Raw genomic sequence first — 14,414 nt, forward strand, 5'->3', positions numbered from 1 at the left:
GGTACCTGGCACATATTCAAGTGCTATTTAAATGTTAGCTGTATAACAGTAGTCTGACCGTATCCCTCTCCTGCTCAAAATTCATCCTGTGTCTCCACATTACCTCTAGGATAAAATACATTCAGCTTGGCATTTAAAGCTATCCAGTCTGGCTCCAGCTTACTTGTCCAGAGCCATTTTTAATTATTCCCCTTGCAAGTGTCCACTTGCATCTGTTCTCTGACCTCCACATTCCATATACTTCCCCCTTCCCCTTTGTACAAGCTATTTGTTCCACATGTCCAGAAAGTATACTTCCATCTCACTTTTGCCTCCTAGAATTCCTGGTTAGGAAACTAGAGGCATAGCCTACAGAAGCCTTTCTCGATCCCCTTCTGAAATTATTTTGCATTTACTTTATTTGTTCACATGATTTATGCAAGCCCCTTCCAGGACAGAAACTATAATTCCTGTTGGTTGTTTTTGCATCCATTCTGCCTAGGAAAGTGCCTTGCATATTGAACTGTTGAACTGAATCTATCCTATTTAAATCCATTCATTCTACAAGCATTTATTAAGTTCCTTCTATGTGTCAGAAATTGTGCTAGGGAGACAGAGAGAAGAAAGGAATCTCTTCCCTCTAGCTAACATTATATTGGGGCTTAAACTATGTGGTTGCTGTTTTTCAGTCCTTTCAATCATGTCCAACTCCATTTAGAGTTTTCAAGGCAAAGACACTGGAATGGTCTTGCCATTTCCTTATCCAGCTTATTTTACAGATGAGGAAACTTTGTTAAATGACTTGCCATGGGTCACCCAGCTTGTCTGAGGCCATATGAACCCGGACTCCAGGCCTGGCGCTCTATCCATTGAGCCACCTAGTAGTCTAAATAAATATGTACATAATGAGTAAGGAAAAATAGGAAACAGAGAGGAAGGCACTATAATTAAGTCCCAGGCATGGTCCCAGTCAGAAAATGCCCTGAACCCAGACACATAGTATCTTGGTGAAACAGCCAAGAGGTCAGTGTCCCTATATAGGAGAGTAAATGATAAAGTAAGAATAATGAGGGCCTAAATCAATGGTGGCAGAAGAGGAGAGAGGGGGACATTAATTGAGAGATTTTGCAAAGTTGAAACTGACAGGTTTCAATAAAGCTTGGATAAAAGGGTGAAGTCTGAGGGCCTGGGAGGATGGTGTTGCCCTTTACAGTAATAGGGAAGTTGTGGGTGGGGAGGTTTAGGAGAATGGATATGAGTTCAGTTTTGGACATACTGAGTTTCAGATATCTACTGGACATCCACTTCAAGAGGTCCAAAAGGCAGTGGCAATGAGAGACTGGAGGTCAGTAGAGAATATGTGGCAGGAATGGTACATATATATAATCAGTCATATATTAGAAATGGTATTTTGAAGGAGGCAGTTACACAGCATGGTGGATAGAAAGCCAAACTAGGGACCACAGGTCTTGGGTTCAAATGTGCCCTCAAGACACTTCCTAGCTATGTGACCCTGGTAAAGTCAATTAACCCTAACTGATTAGCCCTTTTACCTTGGAACCGATACTTAGTATAGATTTTAAGAGAGAAGATTAAGTGAGAAAGGAATAGAAGGAAGAAATGAAAGAAAAATAGAAAAAGCATTTGATTGTTAGGGATTAGTGTTAGGGATTTGGGGAGATAACCAGGGAACCTGTTAGGAATCGGGGGCAGAAACATCTCCAAGCAGTAGAGGGAGGGCAAGAGCAAGTGGGGCAGCAATAAAGAAGTTTAGCGCTGGTGCCATTCTCTTCCACCTGCACCCCAGCGACCCCTACCCCAGCTCTTCATACCTGACTGGTCCAGGAGATCCGCAACCAGGCGCCCTCCGGAGCACCTCAAACTTCCCCTCGGAGGACTGCCCAGCTCACTCAGGGAAGGGCAGCCCCGCCCACCTCAGGCGCAAGCCCACCACGTGACTCTGACAGGGCCGCTAACTCTTCTTTCCCTCTCCACCTCCCCCATCGAGCTCACGTGACATCGAGTCTGATCACGCGCAGTCGGACCACCGCGGAGACGGAGGCGTGGCCTTGGGGTCCTCTCTCGACCTTTTAGCTTACTCCTCGTCCCTGTGTTCCCTCCGTATCAGTCTATGCTGAGCGCGGAGGTGTGACTGAAATCCCTTCATAACCAATCTCTCTGTTAGTGCCGCTACCTCTTTCCCCCTGATGGAGCCCTTTTCCGAGGTCTCCACCCCACGGATGTCGGTGTGGGTGCGGGCAGTCTACTGCTTCCAAGCCTGGACTTTTGAGACCTTTTTCTTCCCTACCTCAGTTATTTCTAGATTTGTTTGCTTCTTCCTCTGGCTTTTCTTAAGGGCACGTGGCTCTGCAGATGAAAATAACCCCGGTTGGGGGAGAATGGTATTTTTTTTTTGAGAGGCGTGGTTTCCAGAACTTCCAATTGAACCACAGCAGCTTTCTTACAGAATCCCTGGTTGTGGTTGTTGGGGTGGTAGTCCATAAATACTTCACTGATAGTTTAGACTTTAAAAGAGTGGGCGTCAGCAACAATGTTCAACCAATAAAAGTTTACTATGTGCGATTCAGTGTTGTAGGTGTTAGTGAAAGTTAAAAAAAAAAACACTTTCAGTTGTCAACGTTTTCTCAGACTGAATAATAAACTTCAAAGTACTCAATGATCTGTTTAGGTAGAATTAGTAGATATTGAAGTGAGGTAAACTAAGTCATTGACCAGAAGAATCTCTTTTTCTCCTGGAAAAGTAGAAATCAGAACTAAGATTTGATATGTACGGAATGATAGAATGACTTGCACCCCACACCACTGACCAATATAGCTTCTGCTCTCTCAATCAAGGTTATGTTTCATAATAAACATTGTTTGCTTTGTATCTTACACCCTATAAAAACTACATTGTAATTTCAGTCCCGTGCAAATTTCACTAGGAAGTGTTATGGGGTCCAGATGGGTACCCCTGGGTTCGGGAAGGAGACCTTTTGCAAGAATGCAAGACTCCAAAACTTAGCTTAAAAACAAAAAGAGAATTTATTAGTTTAGGGAGTAATGTTGAGAATGGCCAGGAGGATAGCAAGGTGGACCAGCAAGATGGGGAGCAGTTCCTGGGAGTATGAATGGAAAGGCTGTTCCTCCATGGGGACAGCATGGATGGAAAAGTTGTCCCGCAGATGACATCAGTTCTGGCGCTTTTATACTCTTTACAACAGATGCTATGTCCTGGTGTGGACATGACTCTAGAGCTAGTCCCTCAGGCATTTGGTGAGGTGGGGTGGTCATCTGACTAGGGTCTGCCTGGAGGCATAAAGATTCATCATCAAGGAGGATAAACATCTCAGGACCCTAGATGGGGTCATTGGGTGTTTCTAGGTTAAGAGTCACATGAGGATGGAAGGGAGGGAGGGAGTTTCCCTGATAATAGTTCGCCTGAGTTTCTGGGGAAGGTTGCCCTGGCCAGTTAGGTATGAATTACTAATAAATAATATTGGTTCTATTAATTGAACTTCTAGGTGTCTGGATCACTTATGAAGTGCCCAATATAATCAAATCTTAAGTACCCTTTTGTCTTAGAAGTTTCTACCTTTGTATGAAAGGTCTCTCCCAGGTAAGTCCGGCCCCTACCTGGACTCCTCCTTTCCTTGTGTACATTGTGTCAACATAGAAATATAGAGATCCCCAGTTTATTTAGTTTGAGTATAGAAACCCCAGGTTTTGACCTTGTCACAGGAGAGGTTTCCCCCTAAGAGAAGGTCCCTCTTCACCAGACTATGGACTTCCTGGTAGTTTGGGTGGGAACAGCTAATCCCATCCAATATTAAGCATCTCTTTTGTCCCTATGGTTTCTCCCCCTAGGCTAAGGTCCATTACCTAGGTGGCCCAGCCCTGGGCTGAGTCTTTCCCTTTTGTGTCCATTGTAGGGCATCAGCCCCTTACTGTTATTCCTATGTGAAACTCCTCATTTTCCTTTCTTACCATTGTAAACTGTCCCTCTCACTCCAAGCCCCCAGGTCATCTAGAGTGGTATATAGGCTCCCCAAATTCTTGTGTTCCTTGGGAGTCCATCCTGAGTCCGTGGCACTCCCAGGGGTCAGTGACCAGGGCGTCCAGACTCTGTGCAGCCTCCAGAAGAAGCTCTGTTGTCACACTTAGTAGCGCTGTCAACTAGAAAAAACACAGAACTATTAAATAGTCAAAATCACTCTTTAATCAAGGGAAAAGGGGTTAGCGCTACTAATACAACAGAGCTGCTTTCCAAGACTGCACAGTCAGGACGCTCTGGTCCCTAGCCCCTGGAAGTGCCACCGACTCAGGATGGACTCCAAGGAACAAAAGAATTTGGAAAACCTATATACCACTCTAGATGACCTGGGGGCTTTAGGATTAGAGGGACAGTTGATTGACTTTACAATGTCGAGAAAGGAAAATGAGGAGTTCCAGACAGGAATAGTGAGGGGCTGGGGCCCTACAATGGACACAAAAGGGAAAGACTCAGCCCAGGACTGGGTCACCTTGGTCATGGACCTTAGCCTAGGGGAGAAACCATTGGGACAAAAGAGATGTTCAATATTGGATGGGATTAGCTGTTCCCACCCAAACTACCAGGAAGTTCACTGTCTGGTGAAGAGGGACCTTCCCTCAGGAGGAAACCTCTCCTGTGACAAGATCAAAACCTGGGGTTTCTACACCCAAACTAAATAAACTGGGGATCTCTAGATTTCCATGTTGACAGCGCTAACCCCTTTTCCCTTGATTAAAGAGTGATTTTGACTATTTAATAGTTCTGCATTTTTTTCTAGTTGACAATTGTAAAACCTATCAACTGAACCTTCCTGTCCTATATTTCCCAAAAGGTTTATAAGACCCCAAGTTTTTCAGCTCATTAGGTAAAACCTCCCAGAGACATTGTTCCCAGAGTCCCAGGGCCTTGTCTCTGTATAGCACTTCACTCTGTGTAGTGGATGATCTGAGCGTTGTCATCCTTGTTCTGATTAAAAACTTGTTCTTTCTAATACTTTGGTGGTTCTGTGTTTTTCAAGGTTGACACAGTAAAGGACCTTAAAATCTAGAGGGGTTTTGGGGAAGAAAGTTTGGTTCTTTTATTTCACTGGTGTCAGGAACTTTCAGGTGTGGAAACTTTTGCCATCAATCAGCTATCTACCACCAATGTCTATACCATTAAAGTCCTGGAGAGTTAAAGGGGTTTAAAAGTTTAAATGCTTTACCTATGCTTTGTTTCAGAGAAATGCCTTCAAGTCCAAGACCAGTCCTCTATGTTTTAGAGAATTACCTCTTTTATCACTTTATGAGTTAAATTAAACATTTTGCATATTTATTCTCCTCTTATGATCCAGTGAAGTATGTACTGCTTAATATATGAAGGTACAGGCCCAATGACTGGATCAAGGTGTTAACTTGGAAAAAACACAGAACTATTAATAGTCAGAAAAAACAAGTCTTTTATCAGAAAAGGGATAATTTTCAATATTTAGGCCTCCACACAGAGTCAAGCCTAAACCCACACAGAGCCAAAAGCTCTGGCACTCTGGCAACAGTATCTCTGGGAGAAATAGCTCCAACAAACCATAAAAATTGAGGAACTTAAATACCTCTTGGGGAACTGGGGGCCAGGGGAGTAGGTTTGATTGGCTTTACAATGGCTACAAGGAAACAAGAAGTTCAAAACAGGATTATCGGGGAGAGGCTGATGCTTGACAATGGATACAAAAGGGAAAGATCTAGCCAAGGGCATTGTATCAAGGTAATACAATGGGAGAAACTACCAGGACAAAAGGGTACTTAATATTTGATTAGATTGGTTAGCCCCACCTACCTTAGGCTACCAAGTAGTTTAAGGTCTATTGTTAATCTGAAACTGTGAGTCTGAGATCTCCCTCCTCCAAATTCTCATGGGACAAAAGGGCAAACTTGGGGTTTCTAAATTCCAAGTTGACAAAAGTTATATAGTTAATAAGTGGTAGAGTTGGGGTTCAAATGGAGAAGGTGGTATATTAGTTAATGCAACTGACAGAAAGGCAGGAATCCTGGGATCATTTACTTGTTGGTTGATCATATCACTTAAGCCCTGTTAAATTGGGGGGGAAAAACCAGAACTATTAAATAGAAAAACCAAGTCTTTAATCAGAAGAGGGATAGGCTATAAATATTTAGGCCTCCACACGGTCATGCGCACAAAACTACACAGAGCTGAAGGCTCTGGCTACTCTGGCTATCCCTGGGAATGACACCTCACTAGATGACAGTTCTGATGAACCATGAAAATTGGGGAATTTATATACCTCTTTGGGAATTGAGGAAGAGATAGTATGGTTGATTGGCTTTACAACGACTACAAAGAAATGAGGAGTTCTAGACAGGATTATCAGAGAGAAGCTGATGCTTTAAAATGAATACAAAAGGGAAAGATCTAGCCAAGGACATTGTATCAAGGTAATACAATGGGAGAAACTACCAGGACAAAAGGGTACTTAATATTGAATTAACCTTCTCCATTTGAACCCCAACTCTACCACTTATTAACTATATAACCTTTGTCAACTTGAAATCTAGAAACCCCAAGTTTGCCCTTTTGTCCCATGAGAATTTGGAGGAGGGAGATCTCAGACTCACAGTTTCAGATTAACAATAGACCTTAAAGTACTTGGTAGCCCCAGGTAGGTGGAGATAACCAACCTAATCAAATATTAACTTTACAATGGACTAAAAAAGGAAAGATGAGGCCAAGGGCTGGGCTACCTAAGAAAGGATTTTGACACAATGGGAGAACCTACTAGGACAAAAAGCTACTTAAATTTGATTGAGTCAGCAGCTCCACTTAACATACTTTAAGGTCTATTGTTAGTCTGCAACTAGTGAAGCTAGGATTTACCTCCTGGATAAACTCTCATGACAAGGACAAATTTGGGGTTTCTAGATTCCACATTGACAATCCTTTGGACCTCAGTTTTCTTCATGTAGAAAATAAAGGGGTTGGTATATATATATATATATATATATATATATATATATATATATATAACCTCTAAAGTTACCCAACATGTCTAGTATTTGATGACATTTTTTCCATTCTGATTATTCTTGATCTTGTGAAAAGAAATTCTTTATTTTCTTTGTCTATTTTGAGTTAATTAACCAAAACTTAAACACCCCTACTTAACACTAAGGAAGGGAGTTCACAAATCACAGACTTAGAGAGCTCCACCCTTTTAACTCAATCAGTCAGAAATTTGTGAGTCCTTTCATAAGAGTTTTACACCTTTAGAGGATGAAAGGTGACAATTCCAGAGACTCCCTGCCCCTGGGCAGTGGTAGGCAAATTTAAAGACTGCAATTGGTTCCCATAAGGTAGAGGAATGGACAGGAAGTGAAAGGAGAAAGGACCTTAAAAAATCCTTAACTTCCTGACTAAGGAGCCTGAGGCTTGGAGCTTTGCCTGGTGACTTGCCTCTTGGAGGTGACTTTGGCTTTTGGGACTGTTCCTGGATCTTCTCCTTTGGAGTCCATTTTGGGAGAGTGAGTAGCTTCTGGAGAGAGATTAGTTCCAGAGAGGCCTTCTGCTCTTGGAGGAAATCTTGTGAGTGGAACACCAGGTCCTCTGGTCAATCAAGGGTTAACAAGCCCTGCCAGGCTGAGCCAGCACCTGAGCAACATTTAGTCTGATAGGCTAGACATCCTCTTTGTAAATAAAGCTATTAAAAGTCATTTTGCTTCAGCTATATTTTAAAATTGGCAACCACAATATTAATTTAGAATTCTCATGTATTTAATCAAACCCTTAATTAGATTTCTTACAATTTCTAGTTTTTTTTTTTAAACCCTTATTTTCTGTCTTTGAATCAATACTGTGTTTTGGTTCCAAGGCAGAAGAGCAGTAAGGACTATTTAATAGGGGTCAAGTAACTTTCCCAGGGTCACACAGCTAGGTAGTTGTCTGAGGTCAGATTGGAACCTAGGACCTCCCATCTCTAGGCCTGGCTCTCAGTTTACTGAGTCACCCAGCTACCCCCTGTAGTATTTGATTCTGTTGATCTTCCCCTCTGCTTTCTATATATACTGTATTTCTTTTTCAACTTTCTTGTGTTTAATTATTGTTGCTACAAAAATTACTCCAGAGTCAATCTGATCTAGGGTTCTGTATCACCAGCTGCCCTTGGGCATTTCTTCTTTTTTTTTAAATTTTGTTAAAATTTTCCCAATTCCAAGTTAAACATTTTTAAATGTTAAAAAAATTTTTTTTTGAGTTCCAAATTATATCCTTTCCTCTGCCTTCTCACCTACTTGAGAAGAAAAGCAATTATATCAATTATACATATGAAATCATGTAAAACATATTAACCAAGTTGCAGAAGAAAATACAAAAGAAAACATAAATATTTTAAAAGCTTAAAAGGTGTATTTTCAATTTGCATTCAGAGTTCTTCAGTTCTCTCTCTTGAGATAGAAAGCATTTTCCATCATGGGTCCTTGGGAATAGTTTTAGATCATTGTCTTGATTAGGATAGTTGTATTTCATAGCTGATCATTCTTATAATATTGCTGTTACTGTACACAATATTCTAGTTCCACTCACCTAATTTTGTATCAGTTCAAGTAAGTCTTTCCAGGTTTTTCTGAAAGCATTCTGGTCATCATTTGTTATAGTATAATAGTATTCCATCAAAATCATATCACAATGTATTCAGCTGTTCCTCGATTGATGAGCATCCCTTTGATTTCCAATTCTTTGTTAAAGCTGCTGTAAATATATTTGTACAGATAGATTTTTTCCCCCTTTTTCTTTGATCTCTTTGGGATTCAGACCTCCTAGGGATATTGCTAGGTCAAAAGGCATGCACAATTTTATATAGCCCCTTTAGTGGTAATTCCACATTGCTTTCCAGAATGGTTAGATTAGTTTGCAACTCCACTAGCAATGCATTAGTATCCTAATTTTTCCACATTCACTCCAGCATCTATCATTTTCCTTTTCTGTCATGTGAGCCAATCTGATGAGATGGTATGAGATGGTGTTCCTGAGTTGTTTTAATATTCATTCCTCTAATCAGTGGTGATTTAGAATATTTTTTTAATATGCCTATTGATAGTTTTGATTTTGTCTTCTGAAAACTACCTTTGATCATTAATCTTTAAGAGGAGAGCTTTTATTTTCTAAATTTGGCTCTGTTCACTAAATATTTGAGGCCTTGATCAGAAAAATTTGTTGTAATTTTTTTTGGCCCAGTTTCCTGTTTTCTCTCTAATTTTCTCTCTAATTTTGACTGCATTGATTTTGTTTGTGTGCAAAAGCTTTAAAATTTCATGTCATTGAAATTATCCATTTTATTTCCTATAATGTGCGCTCTCTCTCTCTCTCTCTCTCTCTCTCTCTCTCTCTCTCTCTCTCTCTCTATCTCCTCTCCCACCCCCCCCCTTATTTGGTCATAAATGCTTCCCTTCATAGATATGACAAGTATATTTTTCCATGTTCCACTCAATTACTTATGATGTTACCCTTTATGTCAAAATCATGTATCCATTTTGACTTTGTCTTGGTATATGGTGTAAGATGCTCATCTATGTCTAGTTTCTGACAAATTGCTATCTAGTTTTCTAGTCAGCAATTTTTGTCAACTGTTGTTCTTTCCCCCAAAGCTAGGATCTTTGGATTTATCAATTTCAAGATTACTATGGTTATTTATTACTATGTTTTATGTGCCTAATTTATTCCACTGATTCAACACTCTATTTTTTTAGTCAATATGAAATTGTTTTTATGATTACTGCTTTGTCATATAGTTTGAAGTCTGGAACTGCTAGTTCTCTTTCCTTAATACTTTAAAAAATTGATTCTCTTGATAATCTTGAACTTTTGTTCTCCCAGATAAATTTTCTTATTATTTTTTCTAACTCTATAACATATAGAAATGCTGATCTCTGTGGGTTTATTTTATATCCTGCAACTTTACTAAAGTTAATTTTCAACTAGTTTTTTCAGTTGATTCTCTAGAGTTTTCTTAAATATACAATCATATCATTTGAAAGAATGATAGTTTTATTTCCTCACTACTTATTTTTATTCCTCTGATTAATTTTTCCTGTCATATTGCTATAGCTAGTGTTTCTAATAAAATATTGAATAATAATGGTGATTATGGACATACTTGCTTCAACCTTGAACTTATTGGGAAGGCTTCAAGTTTATCCTCATTATGTTTGCTCTTAGTTTCAGAAAGATCCTGCTTATCCTTTTAAGAAAGGGTCCTTTTATTTATATGCTTTATAGAGTTTTTAATAGAAATGAATATTATATTTTGTCAAAGGCTTTTTCTGCATCTATTGATAAAATCTGAGAATTTTTTTTGGTTATTGTTATTGATATGGTCTATTATGCTGATAGTTTTCCTAATACTGAATAATTTCTTTATTCCAAGTTTACATCTTCCTATCATAGTGTATGATTTTTTGATGTATTGCTATAATATGGTTTTTGATATTTTATTTAAAAGTTTTGCACTGGTATTCATTTAGGAAATTTCTGTTTTTGCTTTTCCTGGTTTAGGTGTCAAAACCATTATTTGTGTCATAAAAGGAGATAGGTAAAACACCTTCTTTACCTATTAAAAAAAATTTGTATAGTATTAATTGTTCCTTTAATGTTTGGTTGAGTTAACTTGTGAATTCGTTGAGTCCTTGGCATTTTTTTCTTAGAAAGTGTAATGGTGGGATTGAGAGAGGGATCTTTCCCAATACTAGGAAACAGGAAACCAGCTGTTAGAGGGACTGGTTCGAGTGTAGCACTTCCTCTTTCTCCACAGAGCCTAATGGAGTCTGGACCTGGCCCAGAGTGAGTCAAATCCCTCCCAACTCTGCTTCTAGGTGACTGAATCTTCTCTCTTATTACAAACTTCAGAGACAAATCCTGATATACTAATTGGCTAATTTATTTCTATGGTAAAGAGATAAAAAAGGAGAAAAGGTAGGACAGAGGGATTGGGTAGACCCTACCCCTATATTTTCTATATCTATATTTGATGGGAGATCAAAATGTATTTTCAAGAATGAAATGATGGTATAAGATGATCTTCAAAACATCGCAGTAGAACAACTTCCGGTCAAGATGGCAGCTTAGAGAAAGCTAAAGTTCAGATCTCCGGAAAACCTTTCCCGACCAATCTCAAACTATAAGCTCCTAAGGCGCCGAAATTCAAAACGATCAACAGCATAGACCCTGGGAATCCTCCTCCTGGACCTGGACCTGGATCAAAAGGTACGGCCCCCCTCAAAAGCCAAAACCTGAAATCACTTGGACCTAAGGGGTAGGAGCGCAGAGTCCAAGGCTCCGGGAAGCCGCAGCTCCGCCCCGCTCAGAGAGCAGGGTCCTCTGAAACAACAACAACCCTCAGGGCCTTCTATCCAAGTCCCAGTGAAAGTCACTGCCCTCGGAGCTCCGGGAAGCCGCAGCCCATCCCCCCGCAGGCCAATGAAACAGCCTCACGGCCAGCTATTCTGAAGGCAACTTCCGGAAAGCAACCCGACCCAAAGAGCCTGGGGACAGTGTGGCCTCCTGGTCTGACCCTTCCATTCCAGTTCCAGTGAAAGTCATTGCCGGAAGGCATATTCAATTTAACCCAGGGAAAGCTCATAGAACTGACAATCTGCCCAGGACTAAAGCCTCTGAACACCAGACAGAGATAAGAAAAGCTAATCTTCCACATTCAGAGATGGCAAACTCCACAGAAGCACAGAAGCCCCAAAATACCAAGAAAAATAAGAAGAAAGGGGCGACTTTGGACACATTCTATGGAGCCAAAATACAAAATACAGAGGAGATAGAAGATGATATACAAGAAAATGCTCCAAAACCTTCCAAGGGAAATGGAAACTCTCCACAAACCCATGAAGAATTTGAATCAGAAATGACCAAAAAGATGGAAGCCTTCTGGGAGGGAAAGTGGGAAATAATGCAAAAGAAATTCACGCATCTACAAAACCGGTGTGATGAAACTGAAATGGAAAACCAGGCTTTAAAGGCCAGAATCAGGCAGCTGGAAGACAATGATCGTGTAAAAGAGCAAGAATTAATAAAGCAAAGCCAAAATACCAAGAAATTAGAAGAGAACATAAAATATCTCACCGACAAGGTGACAGATCTGGAAAATAGAGGGAGAAGAGATAATTTAAGAATAATTGGACTCCCAGAAAAGCCAGAAATAAACACCAAACTTGACATGGTGATACAAGATATAATCAAAGAAAATTGCCCAGAGATTCTAGAACAAGGGGGCAATACAGCCACTGACAGAGCTCACAGAACACCCTCTACACTAAACCCCCAAAAGACAACTCCCAGGAATGTAATTGCCAAATTCCAAAGCTCTCAAACAAAAGAAAAAATCCTACAAGAAGCCAGAAAAAGACAATTTAGATATAAAGGAATGCCAATCAGGGTCACACAAGACCTTGCAAGTTCTACTCTGAATGATCGTAAGGCATGGAACATGATCTTCAGAAAGGCAAGAGAGCTGGGTCTCCAACCAAGAATCAGCTACCCAGCAAAACTGACTATATACTTCCAAGGGAAAGTATGGGCATTCAACAAAATAGAAGATTTCCAACTTTTTGCAAAGAAAAGACCAGAGCTCTGTGGAAAGTTTGATACCGAAAATCAAAGAGCAAGGAATACCTGAAAAGGTAAATATTAAGGAAAGGGGAAAAATGTTATCTTCTTCTTTTACTCAAACTCTCTTCTATAAGGACTACATTTATATCAATCTATGTAAACTAATATGTGGGGGAAATGTAATGTATAAATAGGGGGTAAAGAAAGACCAAATAGAATAATCTTTCTCACACAAAGATTCACATGGGAACGGGAGGGGAAGAAAACTCCTATAAGAAGGAGAGGAAGAGAGGGTTTTTTACTTAAACCTCAATCTCAGGGAAATCAACTCTGAGAGGGAAAAACATCCAGATCCATTGGGATCTTGAATTCTATCTTACCCAACAAAGGTAGGGAGAAGGGAAAACCAAGGGGGGGAGGGGGAGAGGGAAAACAAAAAGGGAGGGAAAGGGGGGGTAGGGAACAAAAAGGGAGGGACTAAAAAAGGAAACATCAAGGGAGGGGACAAGGGAGACTGATTCAAAGTAAATCACTGGACTAAAAGGTAGAGCCGAAGAAGAAAAGGTTAGAATTAGGGAAGGATATCAAAATGCCAGGGAGTCCACAAATGACAATCATAACTTTGAACGTGAATGGGATGAACTCACCCATAAAACGTAGACGAATAGCAGAATGGATTAGAATCCAAAACCCTACCATATGTTGTCTTCAAGAAACACACATGAGGAGGGTTGACACCCACAAGGTCAGAATTAAAGGATGGAGTAAGACCTTCTGGGCCTCAACTGACAGAAAGAAGGCAAGAGTGGTAATCATGATATCTGATAAAGCCAAAGCAAAAATAGACCTGATCAAAAGGGACAGGGGAGGTAATTTTATTTTGTTAAAAGGGACTTTAGACAATGAGGAAATATCATTAATCAACATGTATGCAATGCAACAAATAATAGAGCACCCAAATTTCTAATAGAGAAACTAGGAGAATTGAAGGAAGAAATAGACAGTAAAACCATATTAGTGGGAGACTTAAACCAACCATTATCAAATTTATATAAATCAAATCAAAAAATAAATAAGAAAGAGGTAAAAGAAGTGAATGAAATCTTAGAAAAATTAGAATTAATAGACATATGGAGAAAAATAAATAGGGATAAAAAGGAATACACCTTCTTCTCAGCACCACATGGCACATTCACAAAGATTGAATACATTAGGTCACAGAAACATAGCACACAAATGCAGAAAAGCAGAAATAATGATCAGATCACAAGGCAATAAAAATAATGATTAGTAATGGTACATGGAAAACCAAATCTAAAACCAATTGGAAATTAAACAATATGATACTCCAAAACTGTTTAGTTAAAGAAGAAATCATAGAAACAATTCATAATTTCATTGAGGAAAATGACAATGGCGAGACATCCTTTCAAACCTTTTGGGATGCAGCCAAAGCGGTAATCAGAGGTAAATTCATATCCCTGAATGCTTATATTAACAAACAAGGGAGAGCAGAGATCAATCAATTGGAAATGCAAATGAAAAAACTCGAAAGCTATCAAATTAAAACCCCCCAGCAGAAAACCAAACTAGAAATCCTAAAAATTAAGGGAGAAATTAATAAAATCGAAAGTGATAGAACTATTGATTTAATAAATAAGACAAGAAGCTGGTACTTTGAAAAAACAAACAAAATAGACTGGTCAATCTATTTAAAAATCTAATTAAAAAAAGGAAGGAAGAAAAGCAAATTAACAGCATTAAAGATGAAAAGGGGGACAGCACCTCCGATGAAGAGGAAATT

General features: G+C 39.6%; 1 protein-coding gene across 1 annotated transcript in view; it reads right to left on the reverse strand.

Annotated features, from left to right (window-relative positions):
• Positions 1-2,337, reverse strand: part of GAA (alpha glucosidase) — a 29,980-nt gene extending 27,643 nt beyond the window's left edge. The window contains exon 1 of the mRNA XM_001380195.3: positions 1,812-2,337. The gene's annotated coding sequence lies outside the window, so the exon portion shown is untranslated. The remainder of the gene's footprint in view (positions 1-1,811) is intronic.
• Positions 2,338-14,414: the final 12,077 nt, after the last annotated feature.

The sequence above is a fragment of the Monodelphis domestica genome, chromosome 2 (genome assembly GCF_027887165.1).
Source record: "Monodelphis domestica isolate mMonDom1 chromosome 2, mMonDom1.pri, whole genome shotgun sequence".
In the NCBI taxonomy this organism is placed as follows: Eukaryota; Metazoa; Chordata; class Mammalia; order Didelphimorphia; family Didelphidae; genus Monodelphis; species Monodelphis domestica.